Raw genomic sequence first — 15,511 nt, forward strand, 5'->3', positions numbered from 1 at the left:
TAAGGTACTTACTAAAGTTGAACTGTTTTGTTTACATTCCTACATGGAAAGATGATGTGTATAATTCATGAGACCTCAGTATTAGGGTAGCTGAAGGGAATATAAATATAAATACACACACACACACACACATAGACAGAGGGCACAGGGTGAGTTGAATATGAAGGGATGATATCTAAAAAAATAAAATCAAATTAAGGGTTGAGAGAGGAATATATTGAGAGAAGGATAAAGGAAGAGATAGAATGGGGTAAATTATCTCTCATAAAAGTGGTAAGAAAAAGCAGTTCGTTGGAAGGGAAGAGGGGGCAGGTAAGGAGAAATGAGTGATTCTTGCACTCATTGAATTTGACCTGAGGAGGGAATAACATACACACTCAATTGGGTATCTTACCTATCATCCCCCCTTTTTATCTCCTTCCTCCTTCTTTCCTGTGGGGTAAGATACCCAACTTAGTGTATATGTTATTCCCTCCTCAGGTCAAATGCTAAGTGAACTAAATCAGGTGCTTCACTCCTGTTCCCACCACAGCGACTCTGGTTCTGTACTCCACTGAATAATCAGAAGACTCAACAACCCTTAAAACTTGAGACAATCAACTTGGGTACTGTTCCCAGAGGACCTAAGGATGCCTGTATTGTCCAAAGAGATGCCAACCATGGAAACTGTTCACAGAAGACCTAAGAATGACTGTGTTGCATCCTACTTTTTTGTGGTTCTCATGCATAAAAGCCCAAGCCCTGCCACAAGACATAAGCCCTCCTTCTATGACGACTTCTGCTTGCAAGTGTCATCTTCACTTTGAAATTAAACTTCTGTTTGATTCCTGACTCTCCCGTCTCTAGCCTGCTTTGTTCAGCTCTGACCACCCACAAGTTAGAGACCAGTTCCAGTCCAGTTGAGAGTAAGTAAAAGTCCCTTTAGTTGGTTGCTGGTGCATACATTTTCCTTTTTCCCTTTCCTATGAGGATAGCTCTCTGAACTCTGGCAGGCTAGTGGGGAAGTGTCCCCCATCACCTGGCTAGTCTGTAAGTGCATGGCCTCCTAGTAAAGTTGAGTCCAGGATGGGGCCAACTCCTTGTTGTGTCTTTTTTCCTTTGGTAAAGGACCCCTGAGAGTTCAAAAGTTCAGAAAAATTACTCAGATATCCAACAGCTGAGCCCAAGAAAGAGTAAGCCCTAGGGTTGGGTGGGGGGCAATCTGCATGACACATTCCCACAAGGCAGTTAAGTGTCACAGCCAAGACAGTTCTGCTCCTCTCTTTTCCTCTTCCAGAAAGACTTGAATTCAAATCCTCAGACTCTTATATATGGTCTTAAACAAGTAATTTAACCTCTTTCTGCCTCAGTTCCCTCATATGGAAAATAGAGATAACAATAACACCTGTCAGGAATTTTTGTATAATAAAATGAGATATTTATAAAATGCTTTGCAAGCCTTAAAGTGGTACATAAATGCTAGACTGTAGTAGTAGCAGCAGCAGCAGAAGTAGTATGGAATGACGAAGCAGTGAATATACTATGTCACACATTCAGGAGAGTAACTTGTGCATTGGCTATACATCACTCAAAGTAAACTCAGTAATGGGAGAAACTTTTGTAGCAATAACTTTAAGTTTAAGCCACTCTCCCAGGGGAATGGAATGGCAAAGGAGATGTTCCCCTGTTTGAGGGGAATGTGTTGGTGTTTTGGTTCTTCTTAGATGTTTTCAGTGAGTATTCTTTTGCAATAGCTAATCAATGCCCAAAAAGAGCAAAGAAAGAGGCAAAGAACCCATATGGCTGGACCATGGGGTACACTGAGGCTAGCAATGTATAAAAAAACCTGGAAAGGTAGGAGAATTATATTTTTTGAATATCTTAAAATGCTAAATAAAGGAATTTATAGTTGTTCATAGAGTAAATAGGGAAACACTGGAATTTATTGAGTAGGAAGATGACATGGTTAGAACTATGTTTTAGGAAAATCATTGTGGCAGCTATGTGGAGGATGAAAAGGGGTAGGGAAAGAATTGAAGTAGGGATTATTACAGATTATTGCAATACCCTAGGCAAGAGATGATAAGGATATGAACTTGGTTAGTAACAGTAGGAGTGGAGGGAAAGAGAAATATTGTAGAGGTAGAAATAAGTTTTAGCACAGGAATGGATATGTGTGAAGAATGAATTTGAAGAGTAGTAGATGACACTAAGATGGTAAACCTGGGTAAGTGAAAGAGTAGTAATGCCCTTGAAAGTTATAGGGCAGTTTGGAAGGAGAGATGGGTTTTAAGGAAAAGATGCCAAGTCCTATTTTGGAGGTGTTTGATTTGAGATGCCTATAGAGCATCCTATTTAGAATACCCAAAAGGTATCTGGTGATATGGAGTTGGAACTCAGAAAAGAATATAGGACTGGATATAGAAGTGGGAGTCATTTGCATAGGGATGACAATTAAACCTATCATATTTCAAGAAATTATAAAGGAAAACTGCTCTGGCATCCTAGAATCAAAGGGCAAAATAGAAATTGAAAGAATCAACCAATCGCCATCTGAAAGGGATTCCAAAATGAAAATTCTCAGGAATATCATAGCCAAATTCCAGATTTCCCAGGTCTAGGGGAAAATACTGCAAGCAGCCAGAAATAACAATTCAAATATGGTGGAGCCAGAGTCAGAACTGCACAGGATTTTTCAGCTTCTACATTAAAGAACTGGAGGGCTTGGACTAAAATATTGCAAAGAGCAAAAGAGTAAGGATTACAACAAAGAATCACCTACCCAACAAAACTGAGTATAAACCTTCAGGAAGAAAAATGCATGTTTAATGAAATGGAGGACTTTCAAGAATTCCTAATCGAAAGATCATAGCTGAACAAAAAAAACCTGATCTTAAAATGCAAGACTCAAGAAAAGCATAAAAAGGTAAAACAGAAACAAGAAAAAGAAAACACAAGAGAGTAAATAAGGTGGAACTCTTTATAGTCCTACATGACAAGATAATATCTATAATTCTTAAGAACTTTATTACTATAAGGTCAATTAGAAAGAGAATGCATAGACACATGGTGTTGATGTATGATGACTATAATGGGATGATATCCCCCTCCAAAAAATTAATGGGTGAGACAGAAGACTGCACTGGGAGAAGAAGGAGAGGGAGATAGAATGGGGTAAATTATTGCACGTGAAAGAGTTGTTACAGTGGAGGGGAAGATGAGGGGTGGGGCAAAGCTTGAAACTTCCCTCATTAGAATTACCTCAAAGACAATGCCTCAAATCTCCAATTAAACACCAAATTTGAAAGCCTGAAAATCAAAGGAGATTAATAAAATTAAAAGTAAGAAAACTACTGAACTAATAAATAAAACTAGAAGGCAATTTTATGAAGAATAAGATATATACTCAGATGTAGAAACTTATGTTAAAGTAAAAAGGAATGAGGAAAAGAGAAGGGGTGGGGGGACTGATAGAAGGGAGGGTGGATCATGAGGAGGTGGTAATCAGAAGTAAAACACTTGTGAGGAGAGACAAAAAAAGAAGTAAAAGAGAAAGACAAACAAGGGAAAAATAGGATGGAGGGAAATACAGTTATCATAACTATAAATGTGAATTGGATGAACTCACCTGTAAAATGGAATTGTATAGCAGAAGGATTAAAAACCAGAATCCTACAATACGCTTTTTACAAGAAACACATGTGAAGCACAGAGACATACACATAAAGGTAAAGGGCTGGAGTTGAATCTATCATGCTTCAACTAAAGTTGGAAAAAAAGTAGGGGTAGTAATCATGATCTTAGACAAAGCAAAAACAAAAATCTAATTAAAAGAGATAAGGACGGAAAATACATCTGCTGAAAGGTACCACAGCCTTCCCAATACAACCAGTGGTGAAGCAAGGATGTCCAATATCACCACTATTATTTAATATTGTACTATAAATACTAGCTACAGCAAAAAGAGAAGAAAAAGAAATTGAAGAAATTAGAAGCAACGAGGAAGCAAAACAATCACTCTGAAGATGATATGATAGTATATTTAAAGAATACTAGAGAATCAACTAAAAGACTAGTAGAATTAATGACTTTAGCAATGTTGCAGAATATAAAGTAAACTCACATTGAATAATCAGCATTTCTATGTATTGCCAACAAAGTCCAGCAGCAAGAAATAGATAAATTCTATTTTAAATAACTGTAAACAATATAAAAGTCTTGGGAAGTCTAGCTGCCAAGATAAACCCAGGAACTGTATGAACACAATTACAAAACACTTTTTCACACAAATAAAGTGCTATCTGAACAACTGGACAAATATCAATTGCTCATGGCTAGACCAAACCAATATAATAAAAATGTCAATTCTACTTAAATGTACCAATTCAGTGCCATGCCAAACTGCCAAAAAAATTTATAGAGCTGGGAAAGGTAAAAGGTCAAGAATATGAGGGGAATCAATGAAAAAAAATGTGAAGGAAGGAAGGAACTATGTTATAAAGTGGCAATTATAAAAACAGTCTGGAACTGATGAAGAAATAGAATGATGGATCTGTGGAATAGATTAGGTACAAAATATATTGCAATAAAGAACCAACTTAATCTTGTGTATGACAAACCCACAGAGCCAAGCTTTTGGGATAAAAACTCATTATTTAACTATAACTGCTAGGAAAACTGGAAAACAATATGGCAGAAACTAATAATAGACAAACATCGTACACCATATACCAAGATAATGTAAAAAAAGGTACGTGATTTACACATATAGGGTGATATCATATGCAAATTAGAAGAGTAAGGAGTAGTCTACCTGTTAGATGTATGAATAAGGGAAGAAATTAGGGTCAAACAACATATAAAGAACATTACAAAATGCAAAACATATAATTTTGATTATATAAAATTAACAGTTTTTGCACAAACAAAACCAATTCAACCAAAATTAGAAGGAAAGCAGAAAACTGGGTGGGGGACAGAGATTGCAGTAAGTATCTTTGACAAAGAACTCATTTCTCAAATATATAGAGAACTAAGTCAAATTTATAAGGATCCAAGTTATTCCCCAGTTGATAAATGGTCAAGAGATATGAATAAGAAGTTTCAGATGAAGCTATCAATATCAAAGTTTTGTATTGTCATATAAAATACTCTCAATAACTATTAGAGAAATGCAAATTAAAACAACTCTGAGGTACCACCTCACACCTATTAGATTAGACAAAATGACTGAAAAAGAAAATGATAAATATTGGAGGGGATGTGGGAAAACTGGGACACTAATGCACTGTTGGTGGAATTACGAATTGATCCAACCATTCTACAGAGCATTTTGGAACTACACCCAAAGGGCTATAAAATTATGCATATGCTTTGATCCAGCAATACCACTACTAGGTCTGTACCCCAAAGATATAAAAAAACATGTATTTGGAGGGGAGGAGAATCTACAATTCTTTTTTGTGATAGCTAAGAATTGGATGTCTAGGAGATGCCATCAATTGGGGAATGGCTGAACAAGTTGTGGTATATGATTGTAATGAAATATTATTGTGCCATAAGAAATGACAACAATGATGTTTTAAGAAAAACCTGGAAATATGTACATGAAATGATAGAAACTGAAGTAAGCACAACCATGAGAACATTGTACACAGTAATAGCAATATTGTATGATGAAGAATTGTAAACAACTTAGTTATTCTCAGTAGTACAATGATCCAAGACAATTCTAAAGAACTCATGATGAAAAATTCTGTCTGCCTACAAAGAAAGAACTGATGTTATCTAAAGAGTGACTGAAATATATTGTTTTTCTTTTTCTTTCTCTCTTTCTTTCTTTCTTTCTTTCTTCCTTCCTTCCTTCCTTCCTTCCTTCCTTCCTTTTTCTGTCTTTCTGTATTTCTTCCTTCCTTCCTTTTCTCCTTCCTTTCTTTCAGTCTTCTTGCACAAAATAACTAATATAGAAATGTTTTACATGATTGCACATGTATAATCTATATTAGATTGCTTACCACCTCAGGAAGGCGGCAGGGATTGGAGGGAGAGAGTGAGGGATAGAATTTGGAACTTAACATTTAAAAAAAGCCAAATGTTAAAAATTGTTTTCACATGTAATTAGGGGGAAAAGAAAATACTGAAAAAGTAAGAGTAAAAGAGAAAATCTGAAAGGAATAAATGAGGAAAAATGATTTTCCAGAATTGTGTGGGCTACCTTTCACACAAATATGTAGTTATAATGGTATTTGCTTTAGTGATGACATAGCCTGAAAAAGTAAATTACAGTCAAAAATAAAAAACCCACAACCCGAGCTTCTGCTTCTGGGAGCCAAGATGGCAGAATAAGAAGTAAGTCACTTTTACCCTCCCTTATTGACCTCTGAAAGCCCAGCAAATATCATCCCAGAAAAAACCGTGGAACAGCTGTGCCAGCAGAAAGACAGGGTGCAGCAGTCCTGTAGACCAGGAAGCTTGGGAAATTAACAGGAAAAGCCCCTCTTGCTCTGAGGGAAGGTGAGCAGTACAGGACAGGAGATATCCCAGCAAGCCAGTGGCAAGCCCCACCTCAGCAAACCAGGGGCAGATCTTGATACCCAGGATGGTGGAGCAAGCAAATACCAACACCAAGGCCCCTGAGTGCCTCAGCACTGGAAAACCACCACATGCATCATTCTCTAGCAGCCAAATTTCCTAATGCTTCAACATAACTCCAGGAAGTACAACTCCACAAAGCACAACTCCAGGATGCACAGCTCCAGGCTAGCAGATATCCTCCCACAGCATTTGAGTGCAAAGCCTGGGTGAGAAGGCCTCCCCCAAGGGCCAAACTCCCCACCCCCACCATGTTGCTGAACCCAGCTCAGCACCAAGTAAGCTACCAGACACCTACAGCCTCCAGCTGCCAGGACCTGAGGGCTCAACACACAAAGTCAGTGGCCAGTTCCCAGGCTACCAGCACAAGAAGCTTGGGTCAGTGCCCACTGCACTCCAGCAGGAGAACTCAACTCTAAAAGTCAAGAAATAAGTAAACACTATGATCAAAAAAGGAGAAATGGACAATAACCATAGATTCTTATTATCAGGACAGTGAAGATCAAGGCACAAGTTCAGAAGGGGACAACATTGTCAATATACCCACTTCTGAAACCTCAGAGGGTAATATGAACTGCTCTCAAGCCCAAAAAACCTTCTTGGAAGAGCCCAAGAAGGATTTCAAAAGTCAAATAAGAGAGATAGAAGAAAAATCGGTAAAGAAATGAGAGGTATGCAAGAGAGAGTCAATAGCTTGGAAAAGGAAGGACAAAAATTGACTGTAGAAAACAAGTCCTTAAAAAATAGAATTGGCCAAATGGAAAAAGAGGCACAAAAGTTCACTGAAGAGAAGAACTCCTTAAAAAAGTAAAACGGGCCAAATGGAAAAGTAGGTACAAAATCTAAGAGAAGAAAACAATTTGTTAAAAATTAGAATTGGGCAAGTGGAAGCTAATAACTAAGAGATATCTAGAATCAGTCAGACAGAAACAAAAGAATGAAAAAATAGAAGAAAACATATAATACCTCATTGGTAAAATACCTGGCCTGGAAAATAGATCCAGAAGAGACAATTTAAAAATTATTAGTCCACCTGAAAACCATAATGAGAAAAAGAGCCTGGACAGCATCTTTCAGGAATCATCAAATAAAACTGCCTTGAGGCCCTAAAACCAGAAGGTAAAGTAGTCATCAAAAGAATCCACCAATCACCTCCTGAAAGAGACCCCAAAATGAAAACGCCAAGGAATATTGTAGCCAAATTCCAAAATTACCAGGTCAAAGATAAAATACTGCCAGCAGCCAGAAAGAAACAATTTAAATATCATGGAACCACAGTTAGGATTATGCATGACCTTGTAGCTTCTACATTAAAAGTTTGGAGGATGTGAAATACAATATTCTGTAAGGCAAAGGAGCTTAGATTACAACCAAGGATCAACTCCCCAGAGAAATTGAACATAATCTTTCAGGGGAGGAGATGGATATTCAACGAAATAGGGGACTTCTAAACCTTCCTGATGAAAAGACCAGAGCTCAATAGAAAATGTGATCTTCAAATATAAGACTCAAGAGAGGCATAAAAAGGTAAACAGGAAAGAAAAAAAAACATGTTATTAATAAGGGCAAACTGTTTACATCCCCACAAAGGAAGATGACACTTGTAACTCTTGAGAACTTTATTGTTATTAAGCCATTTAAAAGGGGTATACATAAACAAAAGGCATAGGTATAAATTGACTTTAATGTGAAGATAAAAATTCTAAGTGGTGAAAAGGGATTATACTGGGAGAAGAGGAAAGGAGGAGGCAGACAAGGGTAAATTAAATCACATGAAAAGGCACAAAAACCTATTACAGTAGAGGGAAAGAAGGGAGGGAGATGAGCATTATTTGAACCTTACTCTCATCAGATTTGACTCAAAACAGGAAAAACATAATCAGTTAGGTACAGAAATCAAACTTACCCTACAGGAAGTAGGAGGGGAAAGGGGAAAGAAAAGGGGCAGGGTGGATAGAAAGGAGGGAAGAAGAAGTAGGGGAAAGGGGAAAGAAGAGGGAAGGGGCCGATAGAAGGGAGGGCAGACTGAGGGAGGTGGTGGTCAAAAGCAAAATTCTAATGAGAAGGAAAAGGGAGAAAAGGAGAGAAAAAAGCATAAACAGATAGAAAATAGGGTGGAGAGAAAGACACTGATAGTAATCATAACTTTGAATGTGAATGAGATGAACTCCCCCCATAAAATGGAAGCAGATAGCAGAGCAGATTAAGAACCATAATCCTACCACATGTTGTTTACAAGAAACACATTTGAAGCAGAGGAATACACACAGAGTAAAGATAAAAGGTTGGAGCAGAATATATTATGCTTCAGCTGAAGCAAAAAAAAAAAAAAAAGCAGGGGTAGCAATCCTGAACTTAGACAAAGCAAAGGCAAAAATAGATCTAATTAAAAGAGATAAGGATGGAAACTACACCCTGCTGAAAGGTACCATAGATAAAATTGTGCATACTCTTTGACCCAGAAATACTATTGGTAGGTCTGTATCCTAAATAAATCATAAAAACAGGAAAAAGTGACCCACATATACAAAAATATTTATAGCAGCTTTTTCTGCAGTGGCAAAGAATTGGAAATTGAGGGGATGTCCATCAATTGGGGAAAGGCTGAACAAGTTGTTGTATATGAATATAATGGAATACTATTGTGCTATAAGAAATGATGAGCAGGCTGACTTCAGAAAAACCTGGAAAGACTTATATGAACTAATGCTGAGTGAAAGGAGCAGAACCAGGAGAACATTGTACATAGTAACAGCCATATTGTTCAATGACTGTTTGATAGACTTAGCTCTTCTCAAAAATGCAAGGATCCAAGCCAATTCCAAAAGACTCATGATGGAAAATGCCATCCATATCCAGAGAAAGAACTTTGGAGCCTGAATGCAGATGGAAGCATACTATTTGTTCTTCTTCTCTTTTGTTGTTTTGTTTTGTTTCTTCTTTCTCATGGTTCCTCCCATTAGTTCTAATGCTTCTTTACATCATGACTAATGTGAAAATATCTTTAATATGAATGTATAAGTGAAGCGTATATCAGACTGCATGCCATCTTGGGGAGGCAGAAGGAAAGAGTAGAGGAGAAAATTCAAAACTCAAAATCTTATGGAAGTGAATGTTGAAAACTAAAAATAAATTAATTATTAAAAATGTAAACAAAATTCCCTAAAAATAGTGTCATTTTCTATAACCTTCAGAGTTTTAGCAACAAAACAAGCTTTTCTTACAGTCAGTTTGAAGTTATCCATCTTAACATATGATCCTGGGCAAGCCGCTAACCTCTCAGAATCTCAGATTCCTCATCTGGAAAATTTGCTTTTAGAAACAACCTTACAAAGTTATTCTAAGGAAAGTGTTTTGTACATATCAAAATCTATGTGCATTTGAATTATCATCATTGTTATTACTGGCATTAGCATTAACATTAATTTTAAAATTAGTTAGAAATCCACTCATGTTCTAGTAGTGTGAGTCTATTCCACAAGAAGGCAACAACTAGATACTTAGATTACTTATTTCAACACTTCAAGGATCAATGATTTCATTAGTATGAATATTCCCTTCAATAACAAATCAAAACTTCATCACAACTTAATAAACTGTTTTCATGTAATTGCAATGATTGGGGGTGGGGGTAGTGTCACCTGAGCCATAACCTTTCAATGAAGACCCTCTCCAAAGTTTTGTAATGTGTTCCTCAACACAATAGCATATAAGGCATTGTTGGGCCTACAGACAATTTTCCAGATTGTTAGGCCCTTCCAGAACTAGAGTTGCCATCAACACCTAATGAGGTTTCATGAGATTTAATAGGATTACAAGACAATAGCATGATTTAAAATTTTCACCTAAGGAAGATTATCATTATTCTATCATATGTGGAATAATTACATGATAGTTTTTCATTGTATAGATAATGTAGTCATTAGAGAGATATTTCTTCTTACCACTAAGTACTGGAGGACATAATTTGAATCACATTATAAATGAATCTGAAATATAATGAAGCACTTTGTAAGATTTCAACAAAATCTTCGTAAAGGTCAGTAATAAAGGACCAAATAAGCATTATCACACTCTTTTAAAATTAATTTTCTCCTCAATATCTATAGTTATAGAAAGAAAAATATAAGCATTTCTTGTGAAACCAATTAAACCAACATATATGTGTGTATTTAAAGTATTTAATAATCAAAGATATATAAAAATAAACTTACCAGCTTAATACCCACATATTCATTTGTGTACAAACTTTTTTCCTTAAAAAAAAAGAGAATGTCTGATTCTGCCAACAATTCATTTTCAAAGGTAAAAAATTAAGAACTTCTCAAGAAAGAAACTACATTATCTGCTCAAACGCACAACTTAATTTGCTATTAAGCAAAGAACTTGAGAATGAAGGTTCATGACCTATTATAAAAGTTACATTGGATTCAAGTTATAAGATGATTTTCACAAGCAAATAAGGAGTGTCACCTCACTCAGTACAAAAGGAAAAACCTTTTTTTCTTCTTTCTACAATATTTAATATTAGCTTTAGAAAACTTAGTCAAACAGCAATAAATTCATGAGTAAAGTGTCTATTTCCAAAGGAGAATGTGTTGAGACAGCAAGAACACAAACAATTTTTTAAACTTTATAATTATAGTTGCATACATTACTGTGAGCCAAAGTATACTTCACATAGTGATGTGAAAAATTAAATGATAATAATTTTCAAATCTCTACAAACAAAATATTTAACAGGTATTATACTTAGAGAAAAACTGTGAAATATAAATTCATTTTAAATATTACATTAGTGAAAAATTTGATGACTATTTTGAAATCTTGAAGTAACATTTTTTCTCTATAAAAGATCATTGAGCTATGAATATAAGTCCCTCATGGAACCTATTCAAAGGTGTTTGCTTACTCTAGGTAACTCATATGTCATCTAGTCTAATGTGACCTTAAAAAAGAAATTCCCCTCTACATTATCATTGACATGTGCCAAAGCTTAAGCAGCATCTCAAGCACCTAGGATAGTTCCTTGAACTTACTGAATTGACTTTAAAACCTCCAGCAAAAGAGAGTCCACTAAATCCAGAGGCAACTCACTCTACTTGTAGACAACTGTAATTATTAAGAATTTTTTTTCTTAGATCAAGCCAAAATCTGCCTCTTTACAACTTCTATTCATTACTTCTGCTTTTGCCCTTTGGAATCAAGAACAAATCTTTCATGTGATATGACCTTTCTCACAGGACACACCCTATATATCTTTCCTTTTCTAGGCTAAATTTCACCAGTCCTTCAACAGATCCTGGTCACCCACCTATGGATATGCTATAGCTCCACCAATATCTTTCCTAAAATATGGCAACCAAAACTAAATGCAATTCTTGAGATACAGTCTGAACTTGGCAAAGTGCAATAGGACCATCTACTCTTGTGTTATGGATGTTATTCCACTGTTAGTGTGATCAAATATTGCCTTAGATTTTTTTCACTACCATGTTATAAAATTTGTTTATGTTGAACTTGCAATCCACTAACATGTCTACATTTTTAAAATTTGAAATGTTGTCTAGCTATACCTCTCACATTCTGTACTTGCACAGTGGAATTTGTAAATTGATGTGTAAGACTTACAGTTTAGTATGGAAAATGTAATCTCATTAGACTGTGCCCTTTGTTCTAGCCTCTGGAAGAAGGACCAATATAAATCAGCTGCCCATATAGGCTGCTACCACAGAATGGGCCCCTGGAATATCCACCAAACATAGAGTAAATATCTGTTGTGCATATGGCATTGTGCTAGGCACTGGGAATATAAAGGAGAAAAAATTCCTATCCCCCAAAGAGCTTACATTCTTCTGCACTTCATATGTAAGTTTTAGTATACCAAAAGAAGAATTAGGGAAACCTATACAATTAGGAGGAACCAAAATAAAAATGCCAAAAGTACATCTTTTGAACAATTGGCATTTTCATTTTAAGTAAGAGATCACACAAGAGCCATTTTGAACAAAGGCACTACCTTTTCTACACATCCAGCAAAATCCAACTTAAAAATATATAGTCTTTCAAAATTGGTAAAGATATGAAAAACCATTTAGTTCAACTCTTTCATTTTATGGATGAAGAAACCCAGGCCCTGAAGGATGAAGCTTTTTGAGCAAAGTCACTTAGCTATCAAGTCAATATCTAGAAGCCAGGTTTTCTCCTTTCCCACAGAGAGTGTGAGAAATATTATTTTACAGAATGAAAATAAATTCAGTAAACTATGAGGTCAAATATTTATGAAATCTAGATAAAGGTTTAAATAAAGATTTCCTCAAATATACTGGCAAGGCATATACAAAGGAACTAGTAAGGTAAAGAGAACACGTGTAACAAAGTAGAAGGGAGCCAAGAAATCTATACATGATGACCAATCTGGTTAGATGGTCATTGTTTTTGATGATGTCTACCAGGCAGACAGTTGTCTGAGGGATCCTGATCTGTCTCATTTCAAACACTGCCTCCAGTAAGACATCTGGAAAACCAAGAGGCTGAAAGGTATCCATTCCTAGGCCAACTCTTTACTCCAGAAAGGAGTTTCAGGCTACAAGCTGAAGCAGTTGTGAAACAGCGAATTACTTTGTGAACTACCGTATCACAAGCTTACTTCAGATAACATAATTCACAAAGCCATACACTGCACCTCACATTTGTCTACAGCTACATTTGTGTTTCTTTCAGAACCTGCCATGCACGTTTCCAGGTACTTCAATAGTTTCTTGGTCACGGAGGATACAAGTGAGGATACACTATTTTTTCATAACAAATTTGAAAGTTCCTCCAGTTCCCTCTGCCCAAAACAACAAAACACTAATTGTTCATTAAAGACATGCATAACAGAAAAAGGAAGGCAATCTTGTCAACTAGTGAGAGCAAATGTGTGGCATTACTAAGTACAAAATATCAAAAGCACAGAGAACTTTCAGTGTGTTGGGTGGATCCTGTAAACATACTGGTAAAGACACTACCTATATTGACAAGATCACAGAAGTATGCTTCAGATAATAACTTGCCTATCTCCAGTGAAAGTCATCAGAATATTTACCAAGCCTGCTAGTTTAAAGGTATGCATTTAAGTATTTCATTGTTTAAATGACAGCTGTCATCCTAATACAGTATAAAAAATACCCGTGATAAACCTATCTAATAAGAAATAATATACCTCAATGACTTAGAATAAAAATTATATAATTAAAATGATAATTATATATGAACTATGAAGAATGTATACTAAACTTGGAACAAATAACAAGAATACACTATGGGAGAAAAAGATTCATTGATTTAAGGAAATTTTTAAAACAGCAACTTGAAGTATGATTTGACTCAAATAGTCACATTTAACCCCCCTCTCCTCATCTTTGGCATTAATGATTTGGAATTTATATAATATTCCCTTTTGTAGAATCTCTTTTTCAACACACTATTGTTTGTACATGCACACAAAAAATAAAAAAAATATATTTTATGTAATCAAACAAAATACAAAATTATGTAACCCTGTACAAAGCAATAGTACACATCCAGTTTAACAAGGACTTCAACTAGATTTTAATATTCTATCAAAGTCATTAAAATAAAATTTAGTCTTTATGATTTTACAGAAAATTCATTATTACAGGTAACGAATTCTGTCTTAATCCATTCTGGGTTTTTAAAGCATTTTATCCTACACATTAGAACTAAAACTTAAATGCCAGGAAATGTCAGCAGAACCATGTAAACAACCAGCTCTATGAAAATGCAAAACATACTTCTAAGTTTAATCTGCATTATTAACATTTTCCCATTACTTCCCTTAAATCTAGACAATCAATAAAACGAATAGAGTCCTTTGCCAATTTCTGAAGTATAAATGAAAATTTAACAGTCAGTAGGTACCAGCTGGTTCTGGCACACAAATGTTTCCAGAGTCTCACCTAATTATTTTACTAAAAGCTTTTGCTTTGTTACACTTAAATATGCTAAAGGGTCTGTGATCTTTATAGATTTAGATATTTCCTCCAAAGATGATAACCATAAACCCATTTGACCTATTCAATTTTTGTCCATATCCTCCCGTAAGCTTACTATAAGGGGTATACCCAATGTACTAAAGGCTTTCCTTACTTGATTTTTAGTCTTTGGTAAATAAAAACACATTTAATTAAAAGCGTGTTTGAAAATGTCTTGCACTTTTTACCATGGAACCGAACACCAAATACAAAGGAAATCCTATAGTTTACAATGTAGAAAACAAAAGAAGTCAAAGCAGCTAGATGAAAATTTTGTGCTTAACTGTGTACCCAGTCAGGACACAGTATATGTCACTGGGTCACAATATCCAAATGTCTCAGATTCTTGATGCTCATGGCTAATCTCCCTTGTTCTCTGTAAATCAACTGAAGTATTTAAAATGTACATTTTAAAGCACCTGATATATCCTTGATATTATGTTAGATATACTGGGAAATTCAAAAGTAGAAAGTACAGTATGCTTATGGAATACCCAGTTTGAAATGTCCAATAGGCAGAAAGAGACTAAACCTGGATATATAGAGCTGGGAATCATCTGCACTAAAATGACAATTAAACACATGGCAGTTGATGAGACACTGAGAGAGTGTGTATGTATAGGGAGAATAGAAGAAAAACCAGGAAAGACCTCAGTAGATCACTCACAGTTAGTAGATATTATGTGAATAATAAATCAGAAAAGAAGACTGAGAAGGAACAATGAAATGGTTAAGTAAAGAACAAGGAGAGAGTAATGTCAGAAATCCTCATTTATCTAGAGTTGTCTTAAGTGATAAATAGAAAAATGAGGGAAGCTCATATGTGTATTAGTCAAAACAAACATCCAGGGTTGAGCTGTTTGCAAGTTGAATTCTTGTACCCCAATAATATAGAACCCTTCTTT

Source organism: Trichosurus vulpecula, chromosome 1 (genome assembly GCF_011100635.1).
Source record: "Trichosurus vulpecula isolate mTriVul1 chromosome 1, mTriVul1.pri, whole genome shotgun sequence".
NCBI lineage: Eukaryota > Metazoa > Chordata > Mammalia > Diprotodontia > Phalangeridae > Trichosurus > Trichosurus vulpecula.